Here is a 14,288-nt window from a genome sequence, read left to right on the forward strand (position 1 = left end):
GTGTGCTCTCTATCTTTGAGGGTCAACTAGGGCCTTGGCCTGGACAGGAAAGACACCTGGGGACAACGCAGGTGACCTCCAGTGCTGTCCACTTCAGGGAACAGCAGAGAGCAGGAAGAGCTGGGGCCACCCCACGCACAGGCCTATAACCCCAGCCCTACGTGCCCCCCATGTTGGCTCACCCCTGCTTTCCCATCTGCTCTGAGACCCCTTCTGGTGGCCCCTGGGGGCTCTGGGTGGGGGTGGGGGTGGTGTGGACAGAGACATCACTGCAGCCCTCCAGGCCCCTCTGCATGGCGCCCATGTGGACGCTTCCAGCTGCAGGCTTTGCTGCTCAGAGCACTAGGTTTTCCCTGCTTGAGGAGGGGGAGGCGGAGGGGGTCTCACCAGGAGCCCTTTCGAGGCCTGGGCATCTGCCTCACCATAGATGAAGCGGTGGGGGCAGGGAGAGCGGCGACGGCTGGTGGGGGCTGCTGCACACGCATTGGTGCAGGTGGGCCTGCGGCAGGCCCACCCCCACTCCTGGACGGCCTGCCTCCACTGGGAGAGGGGTCTGACCCCCATTTTCAGATGAGAAAACTGAGGCAGGGCAGGCCTTCCACAGACCAGGCAGGGCTCTGAGTCCCAGCATAGGTCCAGGCCCCAGCCTGAGCCTCGCTCATCACCCGTGAGACTTGGTGCAGGTGCCTAGCCTTGGCTCTCACGGCCGAATCGTCCAGCAAGCCCTGACTCCCTGGGGAGACGCTCTGCTCCAGCCCCTCCTCTCCTGGCCCCTAGAGGCAGGCCTGCTGGACTCTTCCACGGGGCACTTCAGACTCCACCTGTTCAAAACCTCTAGATGGCTGACCCCCAACACCCATCCCTCTGTGGAAGCCTCGGCCCCAGACTCCTCTCCTCCCCAACCAGGGGCCCCGGCCTGAATTGCCCACCTCACCCTTGCTTCCCTTCTGCTCCCCGACTGAGCTCCTTCTCCTTACCTCCCAACCCTCCCTGCTGACTCCCCAGGGTACATTCCTCGGCCCCTTGGCTCACCTGGCAGGGCCCTTTGGAGGTGACTGTCCCTCCTCCTGGAACTCTCTCGTCCCTCCCAGCCCCCAGGCTGTCTCTGCCTCCTTTCCAGGCCTCATCAGCCTCTGTCACTCTGCAGACCACCCACGTGCTACTGACCCCACACCTCTTCCCCCATATCCTGTAAGAACAGCACCCCAACCCCCCACTCAGTGTCCTTTGTTGCCTTTCTCCCCTTCCCCTGGCTCTTACTTAAGACTTCAACTTACCCAAATGTCACTTCCTCCAGGAAGCCTTCCCGGCTGCCCATGGCTTTGCTCTCCAGCTTCCACTTCTCCCTCCACACCAACTCTTTATCCCCATGTCCTTGGCTGTCTCCTGAGTCCCCATCACACTGCATCAGTCCAACAATGGCAACCACGGTCCCTCTGCCCAGCCCAGAGCCTAGTGCCCAGCTAATCTCCTCCCTCATTTCTCTATCTGAGGGAACTGAGGCCCAGAGAGGCGGTATGACATGTGCCAAGTCACACAAGGAGGTGGTGCCAGTGGTGACCATGACCTGCCCGCCCCTTCCATAGCCGGGGAGCTAGCATCCATCTCTCGCGCTGAGGCCATTGTGGGCCCTAGAGAGCAGGGCTGTGCTTTGTTTTCCTCTTCCTTACCCGTTAATAATGGGATTAAAGGCAAGTTGCTGCCAAGGAGAGAGACCGGAAAAAAAAATAAAGAAAGAACATTTTAAGAGAATGAAAAACTTCACCCATCAGCACTTTTTATTTAGACCTGAATTCATGAATTTTAACCAAATAAACACTGGCATGTTAGGTATTAATATATGGACGATTATGCAAAACCGCTATTATGGCTGTAATGAAAATTAGATTCTGACTCGGAGGTGGCGTTCCAGGAGGGAGGCGTCCTCCAGTTTCCTGCGCTGTGACCTCAGATTGCCGTTGTCATGGTAACAGGGTTGCTCTGGGAATCAGTGGATAGGAGACTGATCCTGTGGGGAGGGGCCGCCAGAGGGCCCCGCTGCGCTGGTGCAGACCCGCAGGCCCCCGAATGCGGGCTGGGCCCCCACGGCTCTGTCCCCCGGAGGCAGCTCTGAGGCTCATGGGAGAGCAGACAGATCACCAGTGGGAGGGGTGGGGTATGCTCCGTGCCCCCATGTCACTCACGTCTTCTTCTCACTCCCCTCCCTGATGGCTCTGCCCTTGCATAGTTCAGTAGCTGTTTGTTGAGCACCTACTACGCACTAGGTGACAGGTGCTGGGGATACAACATTGATGGGTCCCCGAGTTCAGGAGCCTGCTGTCTCAGATGGGGAGATAGAAAACAAGCAGCAAACAGGTGCACGAGTGGGGTTGTTTCAGAACCTGCCAGTGCCAGGACTGCTGTGGACCAGGTGCTCTGACGGAGGATGATTGAGGCGAGGTGGGGAGGTCCTTCGGCCAGGATGGGCACAGGAGACTCTCTGGAAGGAGTACTTTGAGCCAGGGCCTGGAGGACAAGAGGTAGACAGCCATGCAAAGGCACTGGCCACCCCTCAGAGAGTCGGGCTGCCAGATCAAATCCAGGACGCACGGTTAAATTTGAACATCAAATAAATCACGAATCATTTTTTAGTGTATGTCCCATACCATACTGGGGACGTACTGACACTAAAGCCCTATCTCTGGTTTGTCTGGAGATCAGATTCTTATTTGCTGATCTGCCAATCCTATCAGAGGGAGGAGGTGACTGACTTGCCCAGGTCAAGATCTGGTCTGATCTTCTCCCAAGTGGCTGCCTGGGGTCCCTGAGCGCCCCCACCCCCACCTCCGTGGTCGGGCTGATGGCTCCAGATGTCAGCTCCTCAGGATGAGGCTTTTGAGTTTCCCCTGGGAGATGCAGGGCCTGGGGAGGAAGGTCTCCCCAGTGCTGCTGCCGACACCCCCATTCACCCTATTTAAGCCCGTCAGCGTTGGCCTCACATCCTGGTTCTTGTGTCTTCTCTGCTGCTCTCCCTCCCTCTCTGCCCTGCTCCGTGTCCCTGTCTCTCTCTGTCCATCTCTCCATCCACTTCTGTCTCCATCTCTGACTCTCCACTGATATCCTATTTCCCCGTCATACTTGCAATAACAGAAAGCACATCACCAGCCAGGCGGCCACCCTAGGGCCTGTGTATTCAGTCCCCGCAGGGAGGGGACTGAGGTCTACATGTGGGCTGGAGGCCGAGTCACAGCCTGAACCCGATTCTATGTTCCTTCCTCCCCACATGGTGCCTGTCGCATGCACTCTCACCTCCTCTGTCTTGGGAGATGGGAAGGGCACTCAGGAGGGCACCTGGGTCAGGGTCCCTGTCCTGCCCACCAAGTGACCATGGTCCAGAGTCACTCTGCCTGGGCAAATCAGGGGACAGCCCGCTGTGCTGCTGCTGAAAAGGGCCAGCTCTGTCCCCGAGGAAAGGTGCCACCAGGACTTGTCAGCTAAATGTAGAACTGGGAGTGGGGGTGGGGTTTCTCACCCCTACTCCAGGGCACCCCATATCACATACTACCCGGAGAGGTGTTCCCCACAAGACACTCTATCCTTGGAGGATGGAGAGGCAAAGGTTAGGGACTCAGGGCCCCAGCTGGATTTGGGACAGGGTCCGGGCCACTCACAACCACGGAGAGGAGCATCTTCCCTCCAGGAGGCCACCACAACAAGGGACACAGGCACCATCACCATGGTTACCTCCCAGAGCCAGAGGAAGATTTGGAGAGAGCATCCAGGAAGACCGTTCCCAGCTGGGGATGGACAGGCCCTGGGTGTCTCACCCAAGGAAGGTGGCAGTTTGTCAGATGGTGCTCAGTGAGCCTTCCTCCTGGTATCCATTCCCTTGTAGAGTCCCTACCCCTAGCGTGTGGGCTGGATCTAGTGACTTCCTTCTGATGGCTAGACTATGGCAAAAGTGAGGGGATGTCACTTCTGAGAGCCGGTGGCAAGAATCTGGCTTCTATTTCTGGCTTCTATCTTCCTTGGCTTGTCTGGCCTGCTCACCTCCTCGCTCTTGTGGAAACGGACTGCCACGCTGTGGGCTGCCCTATGCAAGGCCTATGTGATGAGTGATTGAAAGATGCAGTCCTCAAGTCAGCATCCACGGGGGTGAGGCCCCCTAGTCCAACAACCCTCAAGGTGCTGATCCCATCCACACCCATTCCAGTGAGCCGGGAAGCTAACCTCCCTCAGCCCAGCCTGCAGATGAGAGACTGCAGCCCCTGGCAGTGTGTGGATTGCAGCCTTAGGGGACCCCCAAGCCAGAGGGTCCAGTTAAGCCAGGGGGCTTCCCAGGTGGCTCAGCAGTAAAGAATCCACCTGCAATGCAGGAGACGTGGGTTTGATTCCTGGGTTGGGAAGATCCCCTGGAGGAGGAAATGGCAACCCACTCCAGTATTCGTGCCCAGGAAATCTCATGAACAGAAGAGCCTGGTGGGCTACAGTCCATGGGGTCGCAAAAGAGACATGGTTCAGCGACTACACCACCATCGCCAGGTTAGCCATGTCCCGGTTCCCAGCCCAAAGAAACTATAAACTCTTAGGTGGTGTTGTTTTAAGCTGCTCAGTTTCAGAGTAATTTGTTATGCAGCTGCAGATAGCTGACACAAGTACACATAGCCCTGTGTTATGAATCATGTTCTGCATCATGTGAAATTCTACAACAGGAAGGTTAACCTGTAGTGGAAACAAATCAGAACAGTGGTTGCTTCCTGGAAGCAGGGGCAGGACTGCCTGGAAAGAGGCAGGAGGACACTTTCTGGGATGATGTGTGCTCAATTGCTGGGTCATGTCCAACTCTGCTACCCCATGGACCGTAGCCCACCAGGCTCCTCTCTCCATGGGATTTCCCAGGCAAGAATACCAGAGTGGGTAACCATTTCCTTCTCCAGGGGATCTTCCCGACCCAGGGATCGAACTGAGTCTCCTGTGTCTCCTTCATTGGCAGGCAGATTCTTTACCACTGAGCCACCTGGGAAGCCCCTTTGGGATGATAGTCATATCCTTTATTCCGATATAGGTTTGTATTACATGTTTATATGCAAATGACTTTTAAGTTTTGTGCATTTCACTGTATGTTAATTTCACCCCCCCCAAACAGTAAACCAGGAAGCATTGAAGGGGAATTGGACTGACATCATCAATTTATTTTGAAATGTATCAAAAAGTAAGACAGATTGATGGATGGATATTGATAAAGCAAGTATTATGAAACGTAAATGGTAGAATTCTACTGTTATAGAATATGGTTGTTCACTAAAAATTCTTTCTACTTGGCTGTGTGTTTGAAACTTTCATAATAAAATGTTTTAAAAAAATCACTCATTTAGCAAATACAGAGTGCTTAATGGGAGAAAATTAGAATAATAGCACTGTGGTCCAGATAGTAATTTTAATCAAAGTTTATTATGTTAGGCATCTGATGAGACTCTTTCACATGAGTTATTTCATTTCATCCTTAGGGCCAGGGCACAGGATACTTTGATGTCTTCAATTTTTTACAGACAGGGAAACCGAGGCACAGGAGAATTCTTTCCATCAAGTTTATGTAGCAAGGAAGCTGCTAAGCGGGAGTTTCCCCGGGTCTGAATACTCAGAAGGCTTGAGCTGTGTCAGCCTAGGGGTGTCACATCCTTCTGGGCCTCAGTTTCCCAATCTCTGAAGCCCTTTAACAGCAGCTACGTGTCTCAAGGGCCGCTCCACACAGGCTCATGTTGCAGCCACAAGAAGCCTGTGGAATCCATGGTGAGACCCTTCACCCCAGTGGTCCTGCTTCCTCCATGGGCAGAAGGAAGGCGCACAGTAGGTGGTTCTGGACAGGAGACATGTCTGGAGACATGTCCTCCCTCAGAGGCTGGCCTCCTCTCTTCTGCGGCTCTCATGCCCAGCCAGGGGTTTCTGGGGCCTCACTCCTGTGTGGTCCAGTTCCTCAGGGACGTGACTTGCTGTAGAGATGATGATGCCTCACGGCCTTGGGACTCCATGGGGCCCTCACCCCTGTCCTTCCCTTCACGAAGAAGGAGGCTGCTCAGCCCATCTGTAGCCCTGGCCTGAGAGGAAGCCTCCATCTCCTCCATCCAAGCCCCTACTTCTTCTTCTCTCTCTTTTTTTTTTTTTTAATTTTATTGGCTCCATGGGATCTTGCATCATGTGGGATCCTTTTTGCAGCACGAGGGCTTCTCTCTAGTTGCCAGGTGCAGACTTTGTTGCCCTGTGACACATGGGATCTTGGTCCCCCAAACAGGGATGGAGCCCACATCACCTGAATTGCAAGGTGGGTTCTTAACCACTGAACCACCAGGGAAGTCCCAAGCCTCTGCTTCTGAGTGTATCCAGGGGCACAGAAAACGCCCCTAAATCGCCTTTGAGACCCTCCTCCCCACCTGAAATCCCTCCCTGTCACTCGGGTCGTCTTCTCTGACCCTCCCATCCCCCTCCCTCTCCCGTGATCATGTTAGTTGTTACATGTCCTGTGTCCCCACAAGCTTCTCAGGCTGGGACAGAAGGAGGGATGAGAGGAGGGATTGGAAGCTCTGGGCACAGAGCGCCAGATGCCGGCTAAGCACTTCCATTGTGGCCTTCACCCTCACGGCTGCCTGGTGAAGGGTATGCTGTTATTCCCACGACTGTGGGACAAGGAGATGGAGGCTCAGAGCGGTGAAGTGAAGCCCAGGGCCCTCCAGCAGTCGAAGGCAGGGCTGAGATTTCCAGTCCTGACTCAATTGACACTGCTGCAGCTGTGCTGAGCCCAGTTGTGTTCAACTCTTTGTGACCCCACGGACTATAGACCGCCAGACTCCTCTGTCCGTGGGATTTTCCAGGCAAGAATACTGGAGCGGGTTGCCATTTTCTATTCCAAGGGATCTTCCTGATCCAGGGATCGAACCTGAGTCTCTTTCGTCTCCTGCATCGGCAGGCAAGATTCTTTACCACTGAGCCACCTGGGAAGCCTGTAGTTGACACTGAGGTCTGTGTTATTGCCAGCTGGCTCCACAGGGTTTAAGATGCAAGTGAAAATGAACTACCCTTTCCAGTTGTCTGCAGGCTTCTGAGTCTCCTTAATATCAAATCACTGGGCTCATCTGTTCATAGCTTTCCCTCTGCTCTTTAACCCTGAACACCCAGAGGCTCTACTCCACGGTGGGATAACCAGAGGAAGAAGGGGCAGATGAGGGTTGCTTTTCTCTGGAGTGCAGGACAATGGCCAAAATAGTCCCCGTCAAGGTCAGAGGGCTGGCCCAGGAAATGTGGGGGGTTGACAGAGGTGCCCGGGGCTGATATCACCTATTCCCAGGGCGCCTCCATCTGCAGCAATGGCTGGAGCTGGGTTATGACCTCAGTCCCCAGCGTGAGCCCCCCTCTGCCCTCTGGAATGTATGATCTATGGAGCTCAGGGCAGGAGGTAAGTAGGAGATGATGGGCTTTTAAGTGGCACTTTGTCTCCCAGGAACCTGGGCTCCCTGTGGCCATGAAGTGAGCGCTGGGCAAGTGCGACCCAGTGACTGTCCATCTCCCTAGGTGGATATGCGGGTCTCCTCTGTCCATTGAGCTCTTCTGGGGGAGTGAGGCCGGGCTGGGCTGCCCCGGCCACCATCTTGTCCTGTTCAGACAGCTCCCTGGGGTGTGGAATGCACTCAGACATTTTATTTTGGGTGAGTAGGAGTCAGGCTCAGGTTGAGGTGGGATAGGCACAACACTCCAGGGCAAAGTGCAGAATGCTCAGCCTGTCCCTCAAGGCTTTTTCCAAATTGGACCACCTTCCCCGACCCTCTGGCTGGGATCTGGGATGTGTCAGGGTTGGCGTCCTATATGAGTCTGAATTCCCTGCAAGGCCACCAGGAACTGGAAGACAAGGGCCGCCCCTCCGTGTTTGGTGCACAGGAAGCTCTCGAGACTGTGGTTTGGTTGAGGAGGCTGACAGGCAGGTGAGAGGGAGAGAGAGAGAAGGGAATTGAGAGGCTAATTTGAAGAAATCAGCTTGCATGACTGGAGGCTGGCAAATCCCAGGCAGGCTGGGAACTCAGGCAGGACTTCGGTGTTCCAGTCTGGAAGCAGAGTCCCCTTTTCTCTGGAAAGCCTCTGTTTTTGCTCTTAAGGCCTTTTACCCATTTGATGAGGCCTACCCACCTCATGGAGAGCCATCTCCTTTATTCAAGGTCAACTGATCGTAAATGTTATCACACCTGCAAAGTACCTTCAGAGCTACATCTACATAGTGTTTGACTAAGCAGCTGAACACCACGGCCCAGCCAGGTTGACACATAACATCAACATCACAACTGGGTCAAATTCTAACTCACACCTTTGCTAGTAGGGACCACTTACCACACGTGTGATCTTCTGGGTGGGGGTGGTGGGGGTGGGGCTGTGGACACTGCTGTTGTCAGAACTGGGGGGGCAGAGGAGGGGGCATGGCCGGTTCCCAGCAGGGGGCCCTTCCTTGTCCTTCTAGGCTGTGAGCCATCGAGAGTGGGGGTCCGGAAGCCCATTCTCTGGCCTGATTTGTCTCCGTGTTGCAGGAAGGGGGATCCCTTCCAGGTCCCAAAAGGGAACTCTCGTCTAACACTCAGAAATGAATTGTCCAAGGAGACACAGAAGCTGACAAAGCAAGAGACTTTATTGGGAAGGGGTGCCCAGGGGGAGAGCAGAAGGATAAAGGAACCCGGGAGGACTGCTCTGCCACGTGGCTCGAAGTCTTGGGTTTTATGGTGATGGGATTTCTTTTTCTGGGTTGTCTTTGGCCAATCAGGGTCCTTGCATTGCTCAGCCAAGATGAATTCCAGCAAGAAGGATTCTGGGAGGTGGTAGGACACACGGCAACTCCTTTTGGCTTTTCCCGAACTCTTCCAGTTGGTGGTGGCGTATTAGTTACCTGTTCCTTACCAGGACCTCATGAAAATGGTAACCATGGTTCCTGGCCAGGGTGGGCAGTTTCAATCAATTTTCCCCTAACAACTGTATCCCTACAATGTCACCAATGCCCGATGGCGGCCCTCATCCCTGCAGAAGTGGTCAGTGAATACAGGTTTGTGGCCTCTTGAAGACATGCTTGCACAGTGGGTGACCTGAGGACTCCAGAGACCAAGCAAGGTGCCATTAAGGGCTGTGGAGATGAGGTTTTTCTGCATGGGGCAGCCTCAACATCCTGCCGGCTCTGGGCCACATGCCCACCTCCAGAGCATGCCCGGGCCCCTCCTTGCCAGGCGGGTTGGGCTGCCCTCTGGAATCTCACCTGCAGGGAATAGAGCAGGGCCTTCCTGATTCTGTCTCCAGGGACCTGAACCTTGGAGCTGGCAACCTGGTGCTTCCCAGCCATGTCCTGACCCTCAGTCTGAATGGGTCATCACCTGAGTCATCACTCAACTACAATCCACGACCACCATTATCTTCTCATCCCAGGCTTGCCTATGTCTGCATCTGTGTCCCCAATACACAGGAGCTCCTCGAGAGCACAGCCTCACCTGCATGGTCGGGGGACCCAGTGGCCAGTACAGGCCTGGCATAGAGCGGTGACAAGGCAGAGAAAGGAAGGGGGATCTTTCTCAAACCAATATCCCACTTGCAACTCCAGTGAGCCGCTCAGGCTCTGTGAGCCATTGTCCTGCATCCTGGGAGCCCCTTGAATATATACACTTAAAGCCCCTAAGGCCTGAAAAGATTGTACAGCTTTTAGTTAGGAGATAGATGGGCTCCAGGTTAGACATTTACAACTGGCCTCCTGTTTGCATTTCATGGGCCACAGAGTAGTGGGCTTCGGGCTGGATACTTACAACTGTTAGCATTTCCTGAGACAAGAGATAGGTGGGTTCCAGTTAAGGCATTTACAAACAGGCTCCTTTTTGCCCTCTGAAATGAAAGTAATAACAGAAATAGGGTAAATAGCCAGTGTTTGTCTCTTGAAAACACCTTAAGGTAATAGTCATGGCAAGGACAAAGAGGGGCAAAACCCTGTTTGAGTAAAGGATTAAGGGATCTCTGCTCCTCCCCTCTTTGGGGACAAGGGAGACACTACACATGCGCAAAAAGGCTCCTTGTGGGTCAAAACTCAAGGGATAATGCCAGGTCATATGAGTCTTGCTCCTCCCAGAAGACTTCACTTCGAGATTCATCTTGGCTGAGGGGTACGTGTACACCCAGGGGAGGGTCTCAGGGTAGGTCAGGTGTGGGAAAAAAAATGTGCATCTCTGCCTTGCTTCTCTCTCATTTAAACAAACTGTTTCTCTGAGTGCTCTTCCATTTGTTGTTGTACTTTGTCTCTAATAATAAACTTTGTACCTTCATTTATAGTTTCTGCCTTCATAATAAATGCATTTTTCACTGGGGGCAAAGATCCAGGGAAAAATATCTTCCAGCCTCTAGTCCTTGCTGGTCTGGTGACTAGGATTCCTGGTTCTCATCCAGCCTGTGAGCTTCGTCACTCAGTCGCGTCCGACTCTTTGTGACCCCATAGATGGGAGCCCTCCAGGTTCCTCTGTCCATAGGGATTCTCCAGGCAAGAATACTGGGGTGGGTTGCCATGCCCTCCTGCAGGGGATCTGCCCAACCCCGGGATTGAACCCAGGTCTCCCACATTACAGGCAGATTCTTTACCATCTCAGCCACCAGGGAAGCCCGTCATCCAGGCTATCCAGGTTCAATCTCTGGGAAGGCAGTTAAGATCTTGCTTCACACCACCACTCACTGCGGCCTCAAGAGATTGATACTAAACTACAGGACAATTCTAGGTGAGACTTTAATTCTAACAAATGGTGGACCAGTGGACTAAAGAACACAAGCTGCTGTCACAGGTTAATCCTTAAGTCCTGGGGCTTTTTCTCTTATTCATCTAACGTTTGAAATGGCAGGCAGTTCTCCTTCAAGCAGTGATTAGGGACGCAGGCTCACCTGTCCTGTGACTCTGTCATCTTCCCCTGTGGATCATGTGGGAGGTCTTCATGATCCTGACCTGGAAACAGTTCCACTGGACATGCTACCATGCTTAGCTGCAAGGGTTGAGGGTAGCTAGGGCTGTGGTCTAGGTGTGAGTCTCAAAGGAAGAAGAGATGGTTTGGTGAACAAGTATTTGTTCTGCTATAGTCAGATCCTCTGGGGGCTGGGGGGACACTCTTGCTACAAAAACAGGTTCAGTTATTACAAACTTCTTTATTCAATGCATAGCTAAGTTTGCAAGAAAGTAAGGGAAATTCCTGAGAGCCAGTAATGATGTGGGAACTGATACCAGAACTAGAAGCAAACACTGCCTTGACGTATTTGCTAACAGGAGCCTAGAACTGCAATGCACACATTATCTTTGGGGCCTCCCAGGTGACTCGGTGGTAAAGAATCCACTTGCCAAGCAGGAGATGAGAGTTCAATCCCTGGGTCAGGAAGATCCCCTGGAGAAGGAAATGGCAACCCACTCCAGTATTCTTGCCTGGGAAATCCCATGGACAGAAGAGTCTGGCGAGCTACAGTCCCTGGGGTCACAAAAGTGACACAACTTAGCGACTAACCCACAAGACATTATCTTATCTAGAGCTCATGGGAGCTTGGGAGTGTGAAGGGAGATCTTTATCTCAAGCTGGGGCCCTCCAAGGTGGTACACTCAGCATAAGGTTGGGCTGTAAAAACCAAACTTTTAGCAAAGAAAGATAGCAAAGATATTCATGTGTCCAGGGCCCTGCAATGAATGAAGATAAAAAGATTCCTTCCTGAGAACATGTCAGTTTAGGCTGACCTTCACTAGCAATTGGGGCTCCAATTTGTGAAATCAGTGGTCCAGAAAACCCCAAGCCCAGAAATTAACCTAAAGTGGCGTTGGGTGGATAGACCTGGGGCACACGGCTAGAGCACAGCCATGTCTTCTGGGTCCTTCTGGGTTCCTACAGAATATCATTTGGCTACAATCTCAAATTGCAAAACACATGAGAAAACAATCCATGAGTCAGAGTCAGCAGAAACCACGCATGCAAAACTAGATCAAAAGATTTCAGATGTTTGAGTGATTAGAACTAGAATAAAAATAAGTTAAAAATGTTTCAAGAAAGAATTGAGAATACAGGCCAGGAGGGGAAAAAAAGGCTATAAAAGTGATCCAAGAGATCGAAAAAGAGCCAGGTAGAACTTCTAGAAATGAAAAACGTAATAACTGAAACACAAAACTCCGTGGATGGGAGGGACAGCAAATAGACCCAGTTCAGGAGGGAATCAGTGAGCTAGAAGATGGAGCAGAAGCAATTACCAGGATGCATAAATGCAGGACAGAGAGAAAGCCAGGAAATATGATAGAGGCTAAGAAGAGGAGGTTGGGATGAGAAATAATGCACGTCTACTCGGAGGGCTTGAGGGAGACAACCGAGAGCAGGAGAGACAGTCGTTGTTCCAAGAGGTGATGGCAGAATTTTCCAGAAATGATAAAAGACATGAATTTCAGTTCAGGGAGCACAATAAATCCTAAGTAAGGGATTAAAAAAAACACCCAAAAACCCACACACGGACCCATCACAGTGATGGAGAATAGCAAAGAAATCTTACAAGAAGCCGAGAGAAGAGAAAATGACCCACCTGTGAATGGCAGACTCCTTAATGGCAGTGAGAGAGGCTAGGAGCCTGGAAATCAATATTATCAAAGACTAAAGCGAGAGTGAATTCATTGTCCAACTGGAATCTGTATCACGTAAACATGTCACAAGAACAGGATGAAGGCATCTTCAGACAAAGCCCAGAGGGGACAAGAGACCTCCCACAAGAGCCACTCCTAACGGAAGGTGATTCCTGATGGAAGGAGGCCCCAGAGGCAAGAGCAGGGGGCAAGGAGATGGTCCACCTGTGGGGAAAGCCTGGAGGTACGCTGACTTTGTAGAACAATCCTGTTGTTGTTTAGTCTCTAAGTCACGTCCAACTCTTCTGCGACCCCACGGACTGTAGCTCGCCAAACTCCTCTGTCGGGGATTCTCCAGGCAAGAATACTGGAGTGGGTTGCCATTCCTTTCTCCAGGGGATCTTCCTGACCCAGGGATTAACCCCGTGTCCCTTTCATCTCCTGCCTTGGCAGGCAGATTCTTTACCGCTGAGTCACTTGGGAAGCCCTGAGCAATCCTAGAACTGTCTAACTGGGGGGATAAAATAGATAAGATGTCCGGGATTCTGGTATTTCACATGATGATGATCTTCATGCTCTTTGGAAAAATACTAAATATCAAAATTTTTGAATAGTGTTCTCTGCTTTTCCTGGAACCCAGGCGCACACTTTATAGACCTGCAGGATGGTTCAGAACCTGGACAGAAGCCCAGAACACGCTTTGAGGCCCCATAGTCTTGGCCAGAGGAGAAAATTCCCAGAATTTGGTTTCCTTGATGCTGATTTTCCCACAGCCCAGCCCAGGGGTTCTCACCTGAAACACCTGGAGGACATTTTACCATCTGTGTCTGATTCAGCCAGAGAATCTACATTTCTAAAAGTTCCCAGGTGCCCCTGGGCTTGGACCAGTTTTAGAACCATTTAATCATTTGAAATCTCTCCCATCTGTTGCAGGGTTAACACCCCTCCTCCAGGAAGCCTTCCAGCATGCACACACCTCTCACAAAGCAAAGACTGTGTCTTTGTTATTACCACTGCATTTTCATCATTTGCCTGCTCAGAACAGAGCAGATGCTAAGTCAATTTTAGTTGAGCAACTAACTATATAAACTTAAAGGATATCTTCCAGCCAGTGGGTCTTTGAATGGGGGTTCAAGTCAAAGATGGCTTCCCAGGCGGCTCAGTGGTAAAGAACCTGCCTGCCAATGCAGGAGACTCGGGTTTGATCCCTGGGTTGGGAAAATAGCCTGGAGAAGGAAATGGCAACGCACTCCAGTGTTTTTGCCTGAGAAATCCCACGGACAGAGGAGCTAGGCAGTCTATAGTCTATGGGGTTGCAAAAGAGTCAGACATGACTTAGCAACTAAACAAGTCAAAGATAAAGAAGTCTGGGATTTGTCGCGACCAAGAAATCACTGACACGCATACACAACCCATACACATACACAATGCATACACCACACACACACACACACATACCATTTCTATTTACCAGAGTTGCCACATCTCTTCTGCCCCTTAGCAAGCTTACTTGAGGGCTCTCTGTGTGCCAGGCCTGGCACTGGACTCCGCTGGTCCTACTGCCCCTCACAGGGCTCCCCAGGGGCTACGGGGGGGGGCTACTTGTGGCTTTTTCTAAAGGTCACTGGCTCTGGGCTGCTTCTAATTGCCCCGCCCTCTCCAGACCCTGCTTTATTCTCCGCCC

The 14,288-nt window shown here is 52.1% G+C and overlaps 1 long non-coding RNA gene across 2 annotated transcripts; it reads right to left on the reverse strand.

Annotated features, from left to right (window-relative positions):
* Window positions 1–8,621: 8,621 nt before the first annotated feature.
* On the reverse strand, window positions 8,622–14,202 carry LOC145545527 (uncharacterized). Of its 2 annotated transcripts, none has more exons than XR_014082135.1 (4): window positions 14,063–14,202; window positions 10,909–11,050; window positions 9,795–9,870; window positions 8,622–8,938 (listed from the first exon to the last, which is right to left on the reverse strand). It is a non-coding gene; the product is annotated as an uncharacterized LOC145545527 (long non-coding RNA). The 2 variants fall into 2 exon arrangements; XR_014082136.1 differs by having other exon boundaries at window positions 8,622–9,256; window positions 10,909–10,969; window positions 14,063–14,135.
* Between the last annotated feature and the right edge of the window lie 86 nt (window positions 14,203–14,288).

Source organism: Giraffa tippelskirchi, chromosome 4, assembly GCF_054371585.1.
Source record: "Giraffa tippelskirchi isolate mGirTip1 chromosome 4, T2T-mGirTip1v1.2.pri, whole genome shotgun sequence".
NCBI lineage: Eukaryota > Metazoa > Chordata > Mammalia > Artiodactyla > Giraffidae > Giraffa > Giraffa tippelskirchi.